Raw genomic sequence first — 19,300 nt, forward strand, 5'->3', positions numbered from 1 at the left:
CTTCACTGATCAAGATCACAGTACAAATACTTTAAGCCAACATATCCCAAAGGTTCAAAATAATAGGACGAGCAATTAACTACTCAATTAATAAGTAGGGCCTAATATTGATTGGTTTAGCACTATTGCAGCATTTTAGGAATACACTTCCTGGCAGCCTAGGTGGTGACACCCTTAGAATAGGCATGCATGAAACTGACTTCATGCAAGAGGAAGAAATACCAATTGTCTTGCAATTTTATTTTTTTTAATTTTTTACATTCCATGGACAAAGAAGTATTTGACATGGCTCCTAGTTTGTCTCTGCGTGAACAAATATGTCCTGCAGCGGCACTGTAGCAACTGGATGTTTTAAAACAGAAAACATGAGAGGAGGTTGAAATAAATAAATAAAAATTGTCCAGTAGCACCTTAGAGACCAACTCTCTAAGGTGCTACTGGACATTTTTAATATTTATTTCAAGTGTGTCAGACCAACACAGCTACCTACCTGAATGAGAGGAGGTTATTCGCTGTAAATAGCCGCTCAGAAACATTGCTGCTTTCACAAAAAGCTTGTTTATCTGAGTCCCTCGTTTAACTGACCTCTCCAATTGGAAGTAATTGTATTCATTACGCTTTTTAAAACCTCCCTCTCCTCTCCTAGTCTTTTGGGACCTTCCTGCTCATGAGGCCAGCTTCAAAAATAGTAGCACAGGGAAGGAGGAATTTCATAAGAATACCAGTACACATTTTTTTCTGTCAACCACTGATTCTCCAGTCTAGATAATAACGATTCCATTGCCACAATCCCTCTAATGAGATCAATACCGTGATGAATAAGGCAACAGAACCAAACAGAGACCTCTGTCTCTTCTTCAGATCAACCACGTGTTTATAAAGGGAAGGAAATAAATAATCTGAAATCACCAGTGCTTTTTTTTTCTTTATAAATGTTTAGGAATTATTGTTTATTATTATTTTTCTACCTGTGTTGCACATTATCACCCAGTTGTCCAAGTTTATATTCCCAAACAGGTTTACATACCCTAACTGGTTAATGACAAATGGTGGTTGGGTACTGCATTGTGTGCTGGTGGAATTCAACATCATGCTCTTCCAATCTGTGCAAGTATTCCAGCTTGCCTTTGTTCCCCACTTGTAAGAACTCAACAGTTTAGTGTGGCAGCACCTGCACTTGGGAGCTCTCTGCCTATCAACAGGCGCCTTCACTGTATTCTTTTCGGCTCCTACTAAAAACAGTCTTGTCTCGTCAAGCCTATCTAGATGCTTAGAAAAGCTGGTGTGAATTTTAAACTGTTTTATCATTTTAACTTCTTGTATGCTTTAATGTTTTTGTACATTTTCCCTGATTTTATGTTTTTTTTCATTTTGTAAATCACTTTTAGGTTTTTTACAATCCAGCTCCCCCAAGCAAATTTCAGAGGGTTTTTGGTTGGGATGAGAGTGGGAAGAAGCCCCGTTGTACAAGTCCTTGTGCAGGGCTTCTGCTGATGGTGCTGGTGAGGTGAATGAATCCTGCCCTGAATTTTTAAATTTATTTTATTTTATTAATTTCTATACCACTTTATATTTTTAATAAAAATCTCAAAGTGGTTTACAGCATATTAAATCAATAAAACATAAATAAAACAATCTAGAAAGATTTAGGTAAGCTGAGACTTCTTTAATGGAATGGTAAGGGTTTGGGCTCCACTTGTATCGTAGCGGCACTCAGAACAGAAACTCTGGGTATGATTTGCTTATAGGAGACCAGCTGACAGAGGTCAATAAATGTAACTACCATTGTTCACCATGGTTGGGTGATCAATCCTATTCATTTGGGTCTTCCAAAGCAGGGCCAACACACCCATGAGGCAAGGTGAGGCAGCGACTGCCTCAGGTGGCAGGATCTGCAGGAGCAGCATATCCATCTTCCTTCCAAGGAACACATTGCCCACTGTGCACATTCCTTGGAAGCCAGATCCTGCCACCTCCTTGGGAACCCCCAAACCCAATGCTACCTCTACGGTAGACTCTTGGTGAATAGGAGGTGCTGCTGGTCTCCTCTTACCCTTGTTCCCACCCCTTCTATCCTGTTGGGACAGAGGGGGCATCATTTTGTGGCTCTTCACTCTTGGTGTTCTCTCTCTGTCGTCCAAATGTGCAAATGTGGGACACGTGAAATTTTTGGAGGAAGCTTTGAATGCTCTAGAAAGTTTCAAACAGGGCATGATTATTTAGGCTAGTGATTTAAATACTTTTATGGACAAAGTCCTGGACAAAAGTAGCCCCTTTTTTGTAAGAGGAGAGGATTTAAAATCCCGCCCCCCAATTTATTCAGGATTGTGATTTAATGGATGCCTGATGCTGGAGTCATCAATGTAATAGAGACAATCAATTTTTTTCATTGAACCAAAAAATAATAATATTTGAAACCTAGTTACTTACTAGTGCCCCAGGATGCTCGAGATTAGAAAGGTGTGTGCAAATGTCAGAGTGATCTCTGCCTTGGTTCATGCCCTGGTTGTAGGGTGCTTTCTGCTAGATAAGCTGGTAAGAAACTGCTATTCTTGATGATCCAGGCCCAAAATGAGGGGGGGGGTCATATGGGCCACTTGGCTCGGGCCTCCGATTCCCAAGGGGGCCTCGGTCAGCATATTCACAATCGCTAACCATTATTTAAATGTAAATACTTAAAATAATCCTTTTCCCTATGTATTTTTAAAAAGCACTATTATTTATATACTTACTTATTTATAAGACTTAAGAGATCCCCAGGGTAAAAAATTATCTACCTGGCCCGGGCCTCTGCCTGGCTCTGCAAGGACCGGATCCATAGTAGACATAGATAGATACATAGCTAGATAGATAATTTTAACAGTTTCTTAGCATTTTCTTAAAGCGATAGGCTATCCATTTTGGGGCCCTGGGGCCCCTCCCACAAGGAATACCTCCAAAAAAGCACACTGTGGAGGAGGAGAGTTTCCTGGCTCCCTCTCAAAGAAGAATTCAAACTCAGGCTGCGGTGTCTACCAAAATCTTTAATGCTCAGATCAGTGCGATACATGGGCAAAATGACATTAAAGGGCACAGCAAGGGCTACACCTAGCCAAGCAAGCAAAGACATGGATCCAGGAATGACACACACCCCAGCTTAGGAGCAAACTCCTCTTAAGCCCCCGCCCCACCAAAAATGAAAATATTTGAGGGGGCCGGGAAATTCGCCCCCAACGTTGATGGGCATTGCCATTTAACGGTGTGTGCCATGTCATGTGACTATGTAGGGCAGGGCTTACTGCCCCCCCCCCCGCCCCCAATATTTTATTCCAGTTGGCACCGCAGCAACCCTGTTATTAGGGAGTGGTGCCGGTACTAATTTCTCACCCATGCGCAATGATCCTATGTTGAAAACAAACACATTTGTATCCACTGTATCAATGCGCCGAGGGACTTTTTATGTGTCATTATGACCAACAGGTGGTGGAAGGAGCGAGGCAGAGTCTAGTGAGTGAGACTGTCCCTGGCTGTAATACTGGTTTTAGTCCTCTCACTGGTCAGAGCTGAAGTTGTTATTTACAACTTTAAAAAGAGATACAAATTTTCACTTGTGATCTCCACAATTGGCAATTGTAAATGTAATTGTAAATGTTGCTTGTATAGAAATAGAGAGATAGACAGATAGAGACATAGACAGATAGAGAGATAAAGAGATGGATAGATAGCTTAATTCAGTAACTGCCTAAAAAGTGTTAGGAGAGGCAATACATTTTAAATTAAAAGGAAACTGAAAGAAAATAGAAGTCCAACAAAGAATTAATCATAATAAAACAGGGACTGTAGATTGTGGACACAGGATGGACTTTGAGAAAGCCCCCAAAAGAAAGCTTAGCCAAATTTAAACTGAAAACTCATAAAAATACCAAGATGAAGATTTTAAAGAAAATCAAGAAAAGCAGATACACCTGATGACTAGAAAAGCCAAGGGAAAACTAAGACACATGAAAGAACGTGAGGGGCGAAATCAAGTTTATTTACCTTTCAACCAACAAGTTTTTGGATGTACGAAGGAGCAGAGGAAAAGGTAGGTGGATATGAAGTCTGCTTCAAGCAGAGTGAAGAATAATTGCAGAAAATAGAAGGCTTTTCTTTTAAAAGGTAACTAGAGAAGCCATTTCATAAAAAGAAGGCTGCCATTTCTGTTGCTAAAGTTATTATTATCATTATTACTGTTATTATTTATTTAATTTCTATAGCGCCCTATACCAGAAGGTCTAAGGGCGGTTCACATATAATATGAAATACACAAAATAAAAGCAAAAGAACAACCCAATAACGGGTCACCAGAGCATAGACAACAGTAGTCAGGCTATCCCTGTCCAGAGAGGGGCGTATCCAGACAGGGGCACCAGCCGAAGCTGATGGAAGGCACTCCGGGTCGCTGAGCGGCTTCCCTTGTCTCTCAACAGAGGTCACCGTACAGGGCGACCAAGGCAGTTTCCGTGCCAAAAGCAGGCCTAAACCCTGATTGAAATGGATCCAGAAAAGAGCACCTGGATCTGGACTGCGACCACTCGCTCCAGAACCTCGCTCCAGAAGTTGGAAAAACCAAGACTGGTAAGATTTTAACACAGGTAAGACTTAGAAGTGAGAAGGGTAGGAGGATCCGGGGGGAAAGAAAGCTGTGCATGTGATAAAGAGCAAAGCAGAGGGGCAGAAGACAACATAGTTCCATTTAATTCCATGTTAGCTCCGGTTGCCTTGTTGACAAAAATGCTTTGCAGACATTTTGTGATAGCTTCTTGGGGACTAGAGATAAGCTCCTTCACTAGAAGAGGGTCACCAAAATATTGTTGAGTTTTTGTTCCTTCCGATGTGTATAAATCCAGAAGGTTCAAAACATGCCAGCATTTTGGATCATCGCCAGTAATTCTGTTCCTAAGGGTTATTTAGGTATTTAGAATACCCATTTTAAAAGCTGATGCATCAAACTGCTTCCTTTGTCTGCAACAGCTGCCTTGCTGATTTCAGTGTGAAAAAGCAAATAAGGCATTTTGAGGGTGAGTCTACTGATGGCAATGGTTAGAGGCGGCCTGGTAGAGGCCCTTGGAATGAGTAGAGGTTTTCACCATTTTGCTGGCCATTTTTAAGGGGGAAAAGTCCAGCAAACGTTTAAGCACAAACATATTCAGAATTAGCAAGGATGAGCCTTGACCCTTTTTTCCTGTACATAAAGGGCAGAAAATTTTGTCTGCTAATGGTAAGGCTGAAATGACTGACAAATATTTGAAATCTTATGAATCCTGACTCTCTGGCCATTTTGACTCATACATAAGGGGGTGGCTGATTGTTCCACTAAAGACCAGAGCGGGTCCACACAAAATCATAATAAGCCACATTTGTGAAACATTTGGAACAGAGGTCTGTACCCTTAAATCCTGTAGATAAAGGAGGCATGTCGCTCCCAATTTTCTTTGCCTGGGTACACACAGGTATGTCTGTTTAATGCAGGGAACATGATCCATAAATGCTGAGACTTTATTAGAAATTTCATTTGACCCAAATTGGTGAAAACTTTCATGATAGGGTTGAGAGTTGCTGGGTTCCAACAAATACTAAAATTTGGATCCTCGCCAGTACTTCTGTTCCTAAGGCAGTATATTTAAAAACCTGGTGTAGCAAACTGCTTCCTCTCATTGGGTTACCTTCAACTGCAATTGTAGCTTTTATTAAAAAAAACTTTTGAATTATCAGAGGTGGCGATAGGCACTAATAACTAACAAGTAATCTCTAAATGCTCTATCGTAATTATAGCAGCAATACAGTTGTGTGTCTTCTGGCTGAAGGTCCACTAGGTGAGTATCTTGTGCTTGGCTGAGGAGAAATCTCTGTTGTGTTCTGCCTGCAACTCTTTGTACAAAGATTCTTTCAGGTCGCAGTGAGGGGGACCATTCAAGCACCCGGAGCCTGTTGGAGAAAAGGTAGGCTCTAAATGGAATAATACATCAAATGTGCAAACTAAATATTCCAAAGAGCTTGTATTGAGCCAAGTTGGTTCTTCAATCACTTTTTCAGAAGAGCTGCGAACTCAAAAGCCTAATGCAGTCGCTCTCCGTGCTTCTACCTGGAGGCACTTCTCTTGTCGGGACACCACTGCAGGGAGGCCCTTTCCTGTGCCGCCACCACACAATAAGGTACATCTTTTGGTGGGACAGCCATCCTTGTTTTGTTGCAGCTCTTTTTTTTACAGACCTCACAGATCTGCTCCATTGCCAAGTGAGAGGCAGTGTCAGAGCTCCTGATACATCAAGTGAACATCTGCAGTGTAGGATTGAGAGACACCTGCGTCTTGACTGCGCTGCTTTAGGTAACCGGCTGTTTTTGCTCCTGTGTCTGGAGGGGAGGGCTGCTGAAGACCCTAGTCTCTTCCAGGTGCACCTCAGGGACACGAGAAATTTAATTTTGCAAGCCTTCAGGAAACTTAATGGCAAGTGAACTTCACACTCCAATTTCAGTGATCTTTTTCAGTACAATCCTTTTGTGCTGGCCTCTCCATTTCCCCCCGCTTGATCTCTTCACAGTTCTGCCGAAGAGCCCACCACCCTCAGGTGAAGCCAGCTCTTTCAAATCAAAAAGTGACAGGAGAATGGAAATATGTAGAAGAATATATGAAAAAAGAAGGAGTTGAAACAAGATGCTGATCTGTTTGGAATGATTCACTCACATGAGTTAAGAAAATGTAGATATAAATAATAGTACTTGGATATACGCTTGATTGGGAAAAACAAAAACAAACAGCATTGAATGGAAGATCTGTTAGGAACATGAAGTAGAACTTTAGGAAGTGTTTTATTTTATATCTTTAACTTTTATCTCTAATTTCTATTATTTGTAATTCCTTTCTTTTTGTACTGGATGTGAGCTGTGTGTGTAACGTATCTTTTTCTTTTGTTTTTTCCCTTATTTTCATCTTTTTGTAATTCTTTAAGTTCAATGTAACACTGTATGATTTGTGTATGTAACTCACCTCTTTTTTGGCTTTGTTCTTTTTGTAACTTTCTGAGTTTGAATGCAATATTGTGTGAATATTGGATTTTATTTTTAAGCATATTTTTAAGCATATTTCAATAAAATTGTTTTTAAAACTTAAAAAAGAAGAAGAAAGAAATGCAACATTAAAAGCAAACTACTAGAGGCTTTCACCCTTTTCTTTGAGAATGCCACTCCAGGTGTTACCCCAGCTACAGTGTGGGAAGTACTGAAAGTGTTGGCAAGGGACCATTGTGTTCAGGAGGTGGCATTATCAAGAGAAATGCCAAGGGCATGAGAAATAAATTGATGGCTGAAGTGGTAGAATTAGAACAGCACCATAAGAGAAAGGGGCAGTCATAGAGTCTGTAGAGGCTTGGATGCACTTGAAATAGATAATGTCGCCACATCTATGATTAATCTTAATAGAACTTGTACTCTCCATTGTTGGCTACAGCGTTACCAAAAAAAAAAAAGCGGTAAAGTGTGGCAGCAGTATTCATGTACAATAGTTAATAAGAGCGGGTTTTTCTGCTAACAGTTCTACAGGTGTCAGTACAGCTTTAAGGACTTTTGCACAACAGCATGAGTCCAAGCAGCAAGATTCAAGAGTGATCAATAACATGGCTAAATCCCTTTGGGGCAGATTTGGAAGCAATTTTTATAAAATATTTGGAGAAAAAACAACCTCTTATATCACTGTCTTGTTTAACAACATAATTGGGGTGGGGGCTTACCAGACTCTTGGAGAGAGTCTCATCCAACTGTGATTGCCAAACCAGACAGAGATCCCACTCAGCTAGGACTATATTGTCCCATTGCCCTGATTAACCAAGGCAAAAACCTTCTGCCCAGGTTGAACAGGGTGGTGGGATACTGTGTTCATAGCAATCAGGCTTTGTTCCTTAGAGGCACATATTGGATTCTGTGCTCAGAGCTCTAAATATGATGCACAACAGTTAAGTATTTAAGGATACCAACCACTTGGATCTCATTAGATTTGTTCAAGGAGTTCCAACTGTCTTGAATGGTAGTCTCTCTAGAAAGTTTTGTGAAGTTATGCAGTTTGGAGGTAAATTTATGAAAGTTACCTGAGCAATTGACTCTGAAGCAAACGAGTGAGTTTGAACTTTCCTGGACTTGACGCTTTATACAGGAACACAGCAGGGGTGTCCACCATCACATCTGTTATTTATCCTAGCTATCCTGCCCCCAGTTTAGGCAACCTGATTTTATGAAGATCCATGCAATCTCAAACAATTGATTCTGATCATACAGAGTAATTATAGGGTGGGTTGGGTATCTGTCGAGTTTGATGGAGGCTGGCTTGGCTATTAGAGCACTCCTGTTCCTGTTGAAGAAAACTCTGCAGATGGTGCTAAATCTTTTTCTTAGGACAACTATTAACAAAACATGGAATACCATGCAGTGGTGGATTCATAGGTATGTGCAGTACAGTATGCAATTTTAGGGGGCCACTTAAGCTGAGGGCCCCACAAGTTATTGTTAACTGAGAGAATAAATCTGAAGCATAATTAAAATGCATTGCCATTCCTGGATTACCGGTATAGTATTTGAATCTGTTGTGTTGTTTGCACTCTTCATTTTCCTGCTTCCCAATTAAAGTCAGTGGAGGTTGGTTGACCGGTTTCAGAGGTGCTGTTATTATAAACACTGCAGCAGGGAATTGTTCCCAAGTTTGGGGGCAGGGGGAGGTACATGCATTGGAGAGAGAGTGATGATGGAGGATGGAGGAGAGCCCAAAACCTGTGTCACGTTACCACACTGAACACGTGACCAGTTTCTGAAATACGTGCTATGTGGTTAGCTGGTGTGATGGCCTGGGAGTCAGACTCTGATGCTGAACCTGAGGGATCCCAGCCTGCACAGGATTCCCCGCCTCCAGAACCAGCTGAGCCGGGGCCAGGGCTTGAGCCTGAAGGATCCCCACCTGTGCTGGATCCCTCAGGTGCAGGCATCAGCAGAGTCTGCTCTGGCTCCTGATGGGAGGGAGGACTCATTGCCTGCAGGTGCTCCACTCCCAGCCTCTTCAGAAGAAGCGGAGGCATCCCCTGGGTCTAGTAACCCACCAGCCTCTCCTGAGCTACAGAGGCTCAGGGCAAGAGAGGCGAAGGGAGTTAAGTGTCTGCAGGAGGAGTGCTCGCCCTCCAGGCCCGGAGGAGAGGCGAGTCTCCGGAGGATCGGGACCGCCCTAAGCATAGGGCCAGATAAAAGCCAGCCAGACCCAGCCCAAGTTGCGTGAGCAACTTAGTTGCAAGCGTGTGCTCAACCTGCAACCTTGTGCCTGAACCCGCCTTGGACCTTGACCTGCTCCCTGCCTTGCTCCCCGCCGGATTGACCTCCTTTGGACCCCTAGACCCAGGACTGGGACTTGGACCTCGCTTCATGGACAAACCCTTGGGGCCAGCACAGTTTGCTCACGCCACACCCGCACTCCCCCTTCGCTGGGGTGCGTTCGGGAGGAACTAGTAGCCATGGCAGACCAGGCGGCTGCGCTAGTGGCATTGGCCCAGGAGAACCAGGCCTTGACCCACACCGTGCAGCAGCTAAGCAATGCGGTTACAGCGCTTCAGCAGCGTTTGGATGCCCTACCGGCTCCGGGGGCCGCCGCCCCAGCTCCTGGCAAGTACCCAGTGGCCCTGCCAGAGAAATTTGATGGGTGCCCAGCCAGCTTTCCCATGTTTCTCGCCCCAGGCCAGCTGTATATTCAGGGGCGAGCTCGGGATTTCCCTGACGACCGCACCAAGGTGCACTTCCTGATCAGCTTGCTGAAGGACCAGGCGGCCAAGTGGGCGTTGCCGCTGCTCCGGCAAGACTCCCCCTTGCTGACAGACTATACGGGGTTTTGCAATCATCTGGAAACCACGTTCGCCAACCCTCAGAAGGGGAGTCAAGCCAATCGGGCAATTCGGCGGTTGAAACAGGGCAAGTCCACAGTGGCCACCTACGCCACGGAATTTCGGCTGCTGGCGCAGGACTTGACCTGGAACGACACTGCCCTGCGGGACCAGTATCTCGAGGGACTTTCAGACGAGATACTGGATCAGCTGGCCACATTGGATCGCCCTGCCACACTGGATGCCCTCATCCAACGGAGTCTGCAGATAGACGATCGGTTGGAGGACCGTCGCCAGGCCCGGGGCCGCCGGCACTCCGGGCTCCCGGCGCCGGTGCTTCCCTGCAGTTCCGTGGCCAGAGCTGAGTCATTGGAGGAGCCGATGCAGCTCGGGGCAGCGCGGCCTCGCCTCTCCCCCTCGGAAAAGACTCGGCGTCGGGAGGGGAACCTGTGTCTCTACTGCGGTGGGAGTGGACACTACGTCCGAACCTGCCCTGAGAAACGCCAGCCGCAGGGAAAACTGCCAACCCCAGTAGCCGATGGCCCAGGCTACCTGGGGACCCAAGCATCACATGATGGGCCCTCACCAGTGGAATTGCAACACCTCATGATACCGGTGCGTCTATACCCCCCCGGTGGGCCCTGGATTCTCACCCATGCTCTGGTGGATTCGGGGGCAACCCGCTCCTATATGGACTCTGCCTTCGCCACTCAGCATCAGGTGCCGCTTCAGAACAAGCCGGAACCAGTACAGGTGGAGGCAATTGACGGACGGCTCCTACGCTCGGGCGCTGTTACTCGGGAGACCCAGCCCTTGGTCCTGTGCTACCAGCAGCACCGGGAGGTGCGAACCCTGGACATTGCCACCATGCCCCGGTTTCCCCTGGTGCTTGGGATGGACTGGCTGGAGTCACACAATGTTCAGATCGACTGGGTCAATCGGACTGTACGCTTCCCAGACCCGGGTTCCCGTGCTCAGTCCGAGTTAGTAGCAGCTGCCCCCATGGGGCAGGCTGTGTCAACGCTCCCTGCCGTGTACCAGGACTATTTAGACGTGTTCGAGGAACAGGGAGCAGACAAGCTGCCGCCTCATCGGTCCTTCGACTGCGGCATAGACCTACAGCCTGGGGCGCCCCTGCCTGTGAGCCGCCTATATTCTCTTTCGGAGCCAGAGCGTGAAGCTTTGCAGGACTTCCTTCGCAAGAACCTGAACGTGGGTTCATTAGACCCTCTACCTCACCCACCTGCCGCTCCTGTACTCTTCGTTAAGAAGAGTGTGGGAGCTTCGCCTCTGCCATGACTACCGGCCCTGATAAGATCACCATCCCAGACCGGTACCCCCTTGCCCCTTATTGCAGAATTGCTGGAGCGGGTGCAGGGGGCGCAGATGTTCACCAAACTGGACCTCCGAGGGGCTACAACTTGATTCGGATCCGTGCCGGGGACGAGTGGAAGACTGCATTCGGGACCCGGTATGGCAGTTTGAATACCTGGTTATGCCGTTTCGGATTATGCAACGCGCCCGCCGTGTGTTCAACGGTACATCAACCACGTGTTCCAGGACTTGCTAGACAAATACGTGGTGGTGTACCTAGATGATATTCTGATTTATTCCCGTGACCCAGCCCATCACGAGAGTCATGTTCGGTCCGTGTTGCAGCGCTTGCGGGAGCACCGCCTGTACGCCAAGCTCAGCAAGTGCGAGTTCCACCAGCGGTCAGTGGACTTCCTTGGACACCGACTCTCCCCTGACGGGGTGCAGATGACCCTGGGAAGGTGGCTGCGGTTCGAGAGTGGGCAGCGCCCCGGAACCGCAGGACTTACAGCGGTTCTAGGGTTCGCCAACTATTACCGAACCTTCATTGCAGATTATGCTCGTACGCACCACCCCATTAACCCGACTGCTGCGCCCCAAGACGCCCTTCTCCTGGATGAGAGCTGAAGTGGCATTTCAGGGGTTGAAAGCCTGTTTCCAGAGGGCGCCGAGTTTGTACAGCATCCTGATCCCTCTCGTCCCTTGTCGTGGTGGAGACTGATGCCTCCAGTACGGCTCTCGGTGCCATCCGGTCTCAGCAACACGGACCCGATGCGCCACTGTTACCCTGCGCTTACTACTCCCGGCAGCTCCTTCCGGCGGAGCGTAACTACACCGTGTGGGAGCGGGAACTACTGGCCATCAAGGTGGCCTTTGAGGTCTGGCGCCATCATCTTGAGGGGGCACGACACCCGTGGAAGTGAGAACGTACCACCGGAATCTGGAGTACCTCCAGACCACCCGCAAGTTGAACCAAAGGCAGATCCGGTGGGCGCTGTTTTTCCTCCCGGTTCCAGTTCCGGATCCGCTACATCCCTAGCTCCCAAAACCGGAAAGCGGATGCCCTGTCCCCGGAAACCTGAGGATGTCGCAGACACTGTACAGCAGGCAGTAACCGACGACTATCTTACCACCAGCCGCATTCCTGGCCACTCAGGAGGCCAAGCCGCTGCAGGCTCGGGTGCGAGAACAGCAACGGGTCGACGCTTGGGCACAGGAACGGCTCCGGGAACTGTCTGACGGGTCATGCCTCGATATCCGGGGCTGGCCCTGCACCAGGGCCTACTGCTGCACCAGGGTCGTCTATACATCCCACCAGGACCATTGCGGGCTGAGGTTCTCCAGATGTCCCACGATACCCCAGCAAGCCTGGTCCGGCCCCTCGGTTTGAGGGAGGCCTGGGAGGGGGGATGGTGTGATGGCCTGGGATGTCAGACTCCTGATGCTGAACCTGAGGGATCCCAGCCTGCACGGATTCCCCGCCTCCAGAACCAGCTGAGCCGGGGCCAGGGCTTGAGCCGAAGGAATCCCCACCTGTGCTGGATCCCCAGTGCAGGCATCAGCAGAGTCTGCTCTGGCTCCTGATGGGAGGGAGGGACTCATTGCCTGCAGGTGCTCCACTCCCAGCCTCTTCAGAAGAAGCGGAGGCATCCCCTGGGTCTAGTAACCCACCAGCCTCTCCTGAGCTACAGAGGCTCAGGCAGAGAGGCGAAGGGAGTTAAGTGTCTGCAGGAGGAGTGCTCGCCTCCGGCCCGGAGGAGAGGCGAGTCTCCGGAGGATCGGGACCGCCCTAAGCATAGGGCCAGATAAAAGCCAGCCAGACCCAGCCCAAGTTGCGTGAGCAACTTAGTTGCAAGCGTGTGCTCAACCTGCAACCTTGTGCCTGAACCCGCCTTGGACCTTGACCTGCTCCCTGCCTTGCTCCCCGCCGGATTGACCTCCTTTGGACCCCTAGACCCAGGACTGGACTTGGACCTCGCTTCATGGACAAACCCTTGGGCCAGCACAGCTTGTCAGTGATTGCCCCATTGCTCCTTGGGGTCTGTGGGAGGAGTACCTGATGTGGCTCCCTCCCAGACGTTGGCGAGTTATAACTTCCATCAGCTCCCAGCCCAGCCAGCATGGCCAATGGTCAGGGATTATGAGTGCTGGCATCCAGGAACACCTGGAGGGGACCACATTGGCTACACCTTGCTCCGAAGTGACAGCATTGGCAGAGAAGGGTCTCCTTTCTGTTGGATGTTCCAAGGATAGAGTATCAGTATGGCACATACATCACCTTGGAGACTCGTCCCCAGAAACCTGTAGTAAGGGATAATTGCCCAACTCTTGCTGTTGTGCTTTGTCAGGGATCTTTTGAAGCAGAAGTTATGATTAATGAGCAAGCAGCGATACACAAAACAAGCGGCAGCTGCCAGGTATTCAGAATCCCAGAGTGTTTTTCATCTCCCCCCTCAACAACTGAATGTTTTCAAGTGCGTCTGTGGCAAGTCAGAGCACCCTGCGGATAATTTGCTGTTCTCTCAAAGAAGCAGGGCAAGGAGTGTGAAATGCTTTAAAGCAGATCCCATTCAATCAGTTGTGTGGATTCATGTTCAGCAAGGAAGGGCACAAACTGAAAATAGAGCTAGCAGCACTGCAGGAAGAAAGTTACCCTTTTCCAGCCATTCACAGATTCTTCCTTCAGTTGATTTCATTTTAGATGCTAAGAAAATGATTCATACTGCAAGGTCTTGTAGGTGTCAGAAGGAAGAAAGCATGTGGGAGAGGAGTCATTGGTTGCATGCATCTTGTACAGCACTTGCTAGTTAAAAATATTAAGTTGAATAGTCCAAGTATTGCTCTTCCCTGGAAAGTAGAAACCTGCAGTCAAATATTCTGGGATAGCTCAGTCAGTAGAGTATGAGACTTAATCTCAGCATCATGGGTTTGAGCCCCACATTGGGCAAAAAATTCTTGCATTGCAGGGGGTTGAACTCGAAGACCCTCTTGGTCCCTTCCAACTCTACAATTCTATGAAATGATAGGTTGTTTAGTTCAAATCTACCGTATATGACGTTCAGTACCATAACCCATTACTACTTTGCTCTTATTGCCCCCTAAGCATTATCAGATCAAACACCCTTCCGTCTAAGGATTTTATCAGATTTAAAACCTTTGAGATTTTAACCTAGCCAAACTGAGAAGTAACCCTTTTGGCAGACAGGTTTGTTCCCTGAATGATTGGGATGTTCGTGAACATACAATGCCATCGTAACAGCACAGTCAATCTACATCAGAGCTTTACTCCCAAAGTACAAGGAGATGAAATAGAGAAGCAAATTACTTGGATATATATATATATATATATATATATATATATATATATATATGCTTAGTACCACAGTTCTTGTCATAGAACGGGTATCAGGGCTGGCCCAAGACATGTTGGCACCTGAGGCAAACCACAAAATGCTCCCACCCCTGTCTGGAAAGAAGGGCTGAGTGATGATTTACCTCAGGAACGGGGGGGGGAATCAAATCAACCTCACCTGATGGTTGAAGTGGGAATTAAAGCCTGCTTGGGGGGGGGGAGCTGCTCTGTGTCACACTTCCCTGGTGAGAAATGTTAATCTGCTAATCTCAAAGATATAGATATTGTTGCATGCCCAGTCTCCAAGTGACCAGATACTCCAGGGGTTCCGGCACTTTCCCAGGGTTTGGTTTCCTTGCATTTGCCTCTCATGGCTGCTTCTAACTTTTAAAAAAAGATTATGAAGAGACTGTTAAACATACCTACTGTGACGGATTGCCCTAGGGTGGAGGAGTATTACTCCCGGCTCAGAAGGAGTTAATCACCTTCAATTTAACTGACAGCTCATCCTTTGCAGTCCCTGGTTTAAAAGGAGGGAACAGCCGTTTTGACAGTTGAGAAGGGGAGGGTGTGTGGAGACAGGGAAGAAAGGGTGTGGGGCCAGGATAGTGGTGGTTTAGGTTAGGATTAGTTTAACATGAAACTATAGATGAAAGATGTTTCTGTATTACTACAACTAAGATTGTGAATGCATGAATCTTTACATCAACTATGTTCTCCAGAAAATAAAGTTCAGTTCTTTTTGGTGCCAAGGAGGAATCGTCATTATTGGTCCAACAGGGTATCAAATCTCACAGAGGTGTGGACTCAAGAAAGCGCAAAATTTACCTGAGGAAAGGGAGGTGATAGTTTGTGTCCTAGAGTCACACAGAAAAGCGTTAGATGGTGAAATCTAGAGTGCCACAAGGTTGCCAGAGTGTTGAGGCAAATCGATACTGTGGGGATCCGAGCTGAGGGAGGCCCTTTACTGTAGGCAAGAGGTTGTTCATTTAAGTAACCCAGAGTAGTGAGGATACCAGGCCACGAAAGCTGGAATTAGGCTGTCATTAGTAATAAGTCCTTGAAGTAAGAGGGGTTTGTTTTGAGGCGAACCGAGTTGGAGGGGGGGTTGGTTCCACCCCTGTACCCTTTTGGACACCATTTTAGTAATTGAGGGGTGGGGTTTGTCGCACCTACCACATCTGGCTCTTACCTCCATCCTTGGGAAAACTTCACCAGCTACTTTTCTGTGTGTTTGGGCCACTATTAAAGGTTCATGAGTTGAGGGGGAAAGGTGCAACCATATAATGTGGGCCAAGACCATAGAAATATTGCTTCGATTCTTTTAAGTTAATATGCTTATTTCCCCAGATGACACAAAATTTAAACGTCAGCCAGTGAACATAGCAGGAGCCTTTGTTTCTTTGTGAGTCAAGATGATTGCAGTTTGGAAACTTTTTTTAAAAAACAGAACAGCACTTTTGATCTTAGTGCTCTTTATGTAGAACATAAGCTCATTGTTAAATTATATTCTAGTAACATTTCAGGTTATTTTTTACAATGAAGATTTGCGGTATTAAGAGTAATCTTTACCAATGAATAGTTTCTACATTGGTGCAGGAGTGTACAATGCTGTTTTAAATAGCTTAAACTCTTTATGTGGGATTGAAGGGGGGATTTCAACTCATATCTGAATATTTGCCACCCACCACTGAACCACCTACTGATTCAAGTATGCAAAATTTGCTTAACTGTGCTACCAGCTGCGCTAGAAGAACTCCAGCCCAGGAAACATTGCACACTGTGAAAGTTAAAGATAATATGGACTGCTTGAATATTGGCATGTGAGAGGTCAAGGACAGAGAAGGGTCTCCATGAGGCAATTGTGCTTGTTTACAGAAGTTCATGTACTGCTTCACTCAGAATCAATAATCCTGCAGCTGCATCTGTCTGCAGACGCAAAATGCCCTCTACCCTGGAAGGAAGCCACATGTCAATCCTAAAGCATTTCACCTGCAGTGCTGTCCTCCAACCCAGAGGGTTGGTTTTTCAACCTCTTGAGCTGTGCGCCTGTCTAGAAATATGCTTGCACTGGCAGGGGCGTAGCAAGGGCCGGGGGGGTGTTCCATAATGGAGGGGGTGACAAATTATCAAGGAACAATTTTTTTGAAATTTTTTATTTTTTTATTAAAATTTGAATTTTTTTTAATGCCTGCTCCGAAGGTCTTATCTTACTATACTAGGATTATATAGCTATATATGAAATTTCATCCATATTGTTAATATCTTGCCCCTCCACCAAAATAGCTGTTCACTTGCTGTTTTCCTATGTCATGAAGGCTGAAATTTCAGTTCAGTGGAGCACTTACTGTTCCCAACCTAACCCTGTGGAAAGCCATCTAATTAGACTTTAGTTTGATATTGAGATGTTTTTAGGAGGTAATTTAATTATTGTTTGATTTATATCAATGTTATGTATCTGATGTTAGCCACCCTGAGTCCGACTTGGACGGGGAGGGTGGGATATAAGTAAAAGTTTTTTATTATATTACTTGGTATTATTCCTTTGTAAGAAATATTGAAATAACATAAACCATTTTTGCGGGGGGGGGGGATCAATGGGAGGGGTTGGCAAGAAATTTTCCGCACCGGGTACCACCTGACCTTCCTATTGCCGGGGGGGGGGGGGTTGACCAAAAAAAATTGCCCCTGGGTACCAATTTACCTTGCTACGCCCCTGTGCACTGGTGATGGGACTTCTAATAGTTTGATTTTTTATTACTAATCATCCTTCTCATTTTCTGTTTATGAGCAAAAATTATTTACATTGCCTGTAGGTTAGTTCACCAGCAAGAATTTACCAGACCAGATTCTCCCTGCACCCCACCTCTTGGAGTGGGGAGAATCCTGTAGAGTTGTCTTGCAAGTTTATTCTGGGCATGAAGAAATTATAGGTAAAGGTAAAGGGACCCCTGAGAAATCTCTATGTGGGACAAGAAGTTACAGTTAGAACTGGATATGGAACAACTGATTGATTCAAAATTGGGAAAGGAGTATGACAAAGCTGTATATTGTCTCCCTGCTTATTTAACTTATATGCAGAATTCATCATGCGAAAGGCTGGACTGGAAAATCCAAGATGGAATTAAGATTGCTGGAAAAAATATCAATAACCTCAGATATGGTGATGACACAATCTTGATGGCAGAAAGTGAGGAGGAATTAAAAACCCTTTAATGAGGGTGAAAGAGGAGACCGCAAATATGGTCTGAAGCTCAACATCAAAAAAACAAAGATCATGGCCACTGGTCCCATCACCTCCTGGCAAATAGAAGGGGAAGAAATGGAGGCAGTGAGAGATTTTACTTTCTTGGGCTCCATGATCACTGCAGATGGTGGACAGCAGTCACAAAATTAAAAGACGCCTGCTTCTTGGGAGGAAAGCAATGACAAACCTAGACAGCATCTTAAAAAGCAGAGACATCACCTTGCCAACAAAGGTCCGTATAGTTAAACTTCTGTTTTCCCAGTAGTAATGTATGGAAGTGAGAGCTTGACCATAAAGAAGACTGATCGCCGAAGAATTGATGCCTTTGAATTATGGTGCTGGAGGAGACTCTTGAGAGTCCCATGGACTGCAAAAGGCCAAACTTATCCATCCTTAAGAAATCAGCCCTGAGTGCTCATTGGAAGGCAGATCCTGAAGTTGAGGCTCCAGGATGGCCACCTCATGAGAAGAGAAGACTCCCTAGAAAAGACCCTGATGTTGGGAAAGATGGAGGGCACAAGGAAAAGGGGATGACAGAGGATGAGATGTTTGGACAGTGTTCTCGAAGAGACTAGCATGAGTTTGGCCAAACTGTGGGAGGCAGTGGGAGGATAGGCGTGCCTGGCATGCTCTGGTCCATGGGGTCACGAAGGGTCGGACATGACTGAATGACTGAACAACAACAACAACAACAACAACAACAACAACAACAACAAAAAGGGACCCTTGACCATTAGGTCCAGTCGTGTCTGACTCTGGGGTTGCGGCGCTCATCTCTTGTTAGTGGCCGAGGGAGCCAGCGGGCAGCTTCCGGGTGATGTAGCCAGCATGACAAAGCCCCTTCTGGCGAACCAGAGCAGCACATGGAAACGCCATTTATCTTCCCACTGGAGCGGTACCTATTTATCTACTTGCACTTGACGTGCTTTTGAACTGCTAGGTGGGCAGGAGCTGGGACCGAGCAATGGGAGCTCACCCCGTCACGGGGGTTCAAACTGCCAACCTTCTGACCAGCAAGCCCTAGGTTCTGTGGTATAACCCACAGCGCCACCCGCGTCCCATGAAGAAATTATACTTGAGTACTAAAACAAGATGTCCTACAAGGGGGGGGCTCTCTGCAGGTTTTTGCAAAACACTAATAATAGTCAAGCCCTGTCCCCCCACCCCCCAAATTGCTCATGTGGGGCAAGCAGTGGCTTGGGAAAGGATTTGTCTCAGGATGATGGCAGGAGGAGAACAGGTTAACCACTCTTCCTCCAGAAATACAACCCAAATCCAAATGGAGCCTTTGTACTGCTATTACTTTTTAAACTTGTGATACCTTATTTTCATATCTCCACATTGTGTCTGGTTTGGCAAGAACATAGGAAGTGCCTTGCTCAGTTAGACCCAGGCCTATTCTACAGCCAAACTCCATGATGCAACTGCTTATATTCTGACTTATTCTTAGACTTGCAACCTAAGGTTTTATGTTCATTAATTTCTCAGACTACTACACTACCCATCCAATGATGTGAAAAA

The sequence above is a fragment of the Lacerta agilis genome, chromosome 7 (genome assembly GCF_009819535.1).
Source record: "Lacerta agilis isolate rLacAgi1 chromosome 7, rLacAgi1.pri, whole genome shotgun sequence".
Lineage (NCBI taxonomy): Eukaryota > Metazoa > Chordata > Lepidosauria > Squamata > Lacertidae > Lacerta > Lacerta agilis.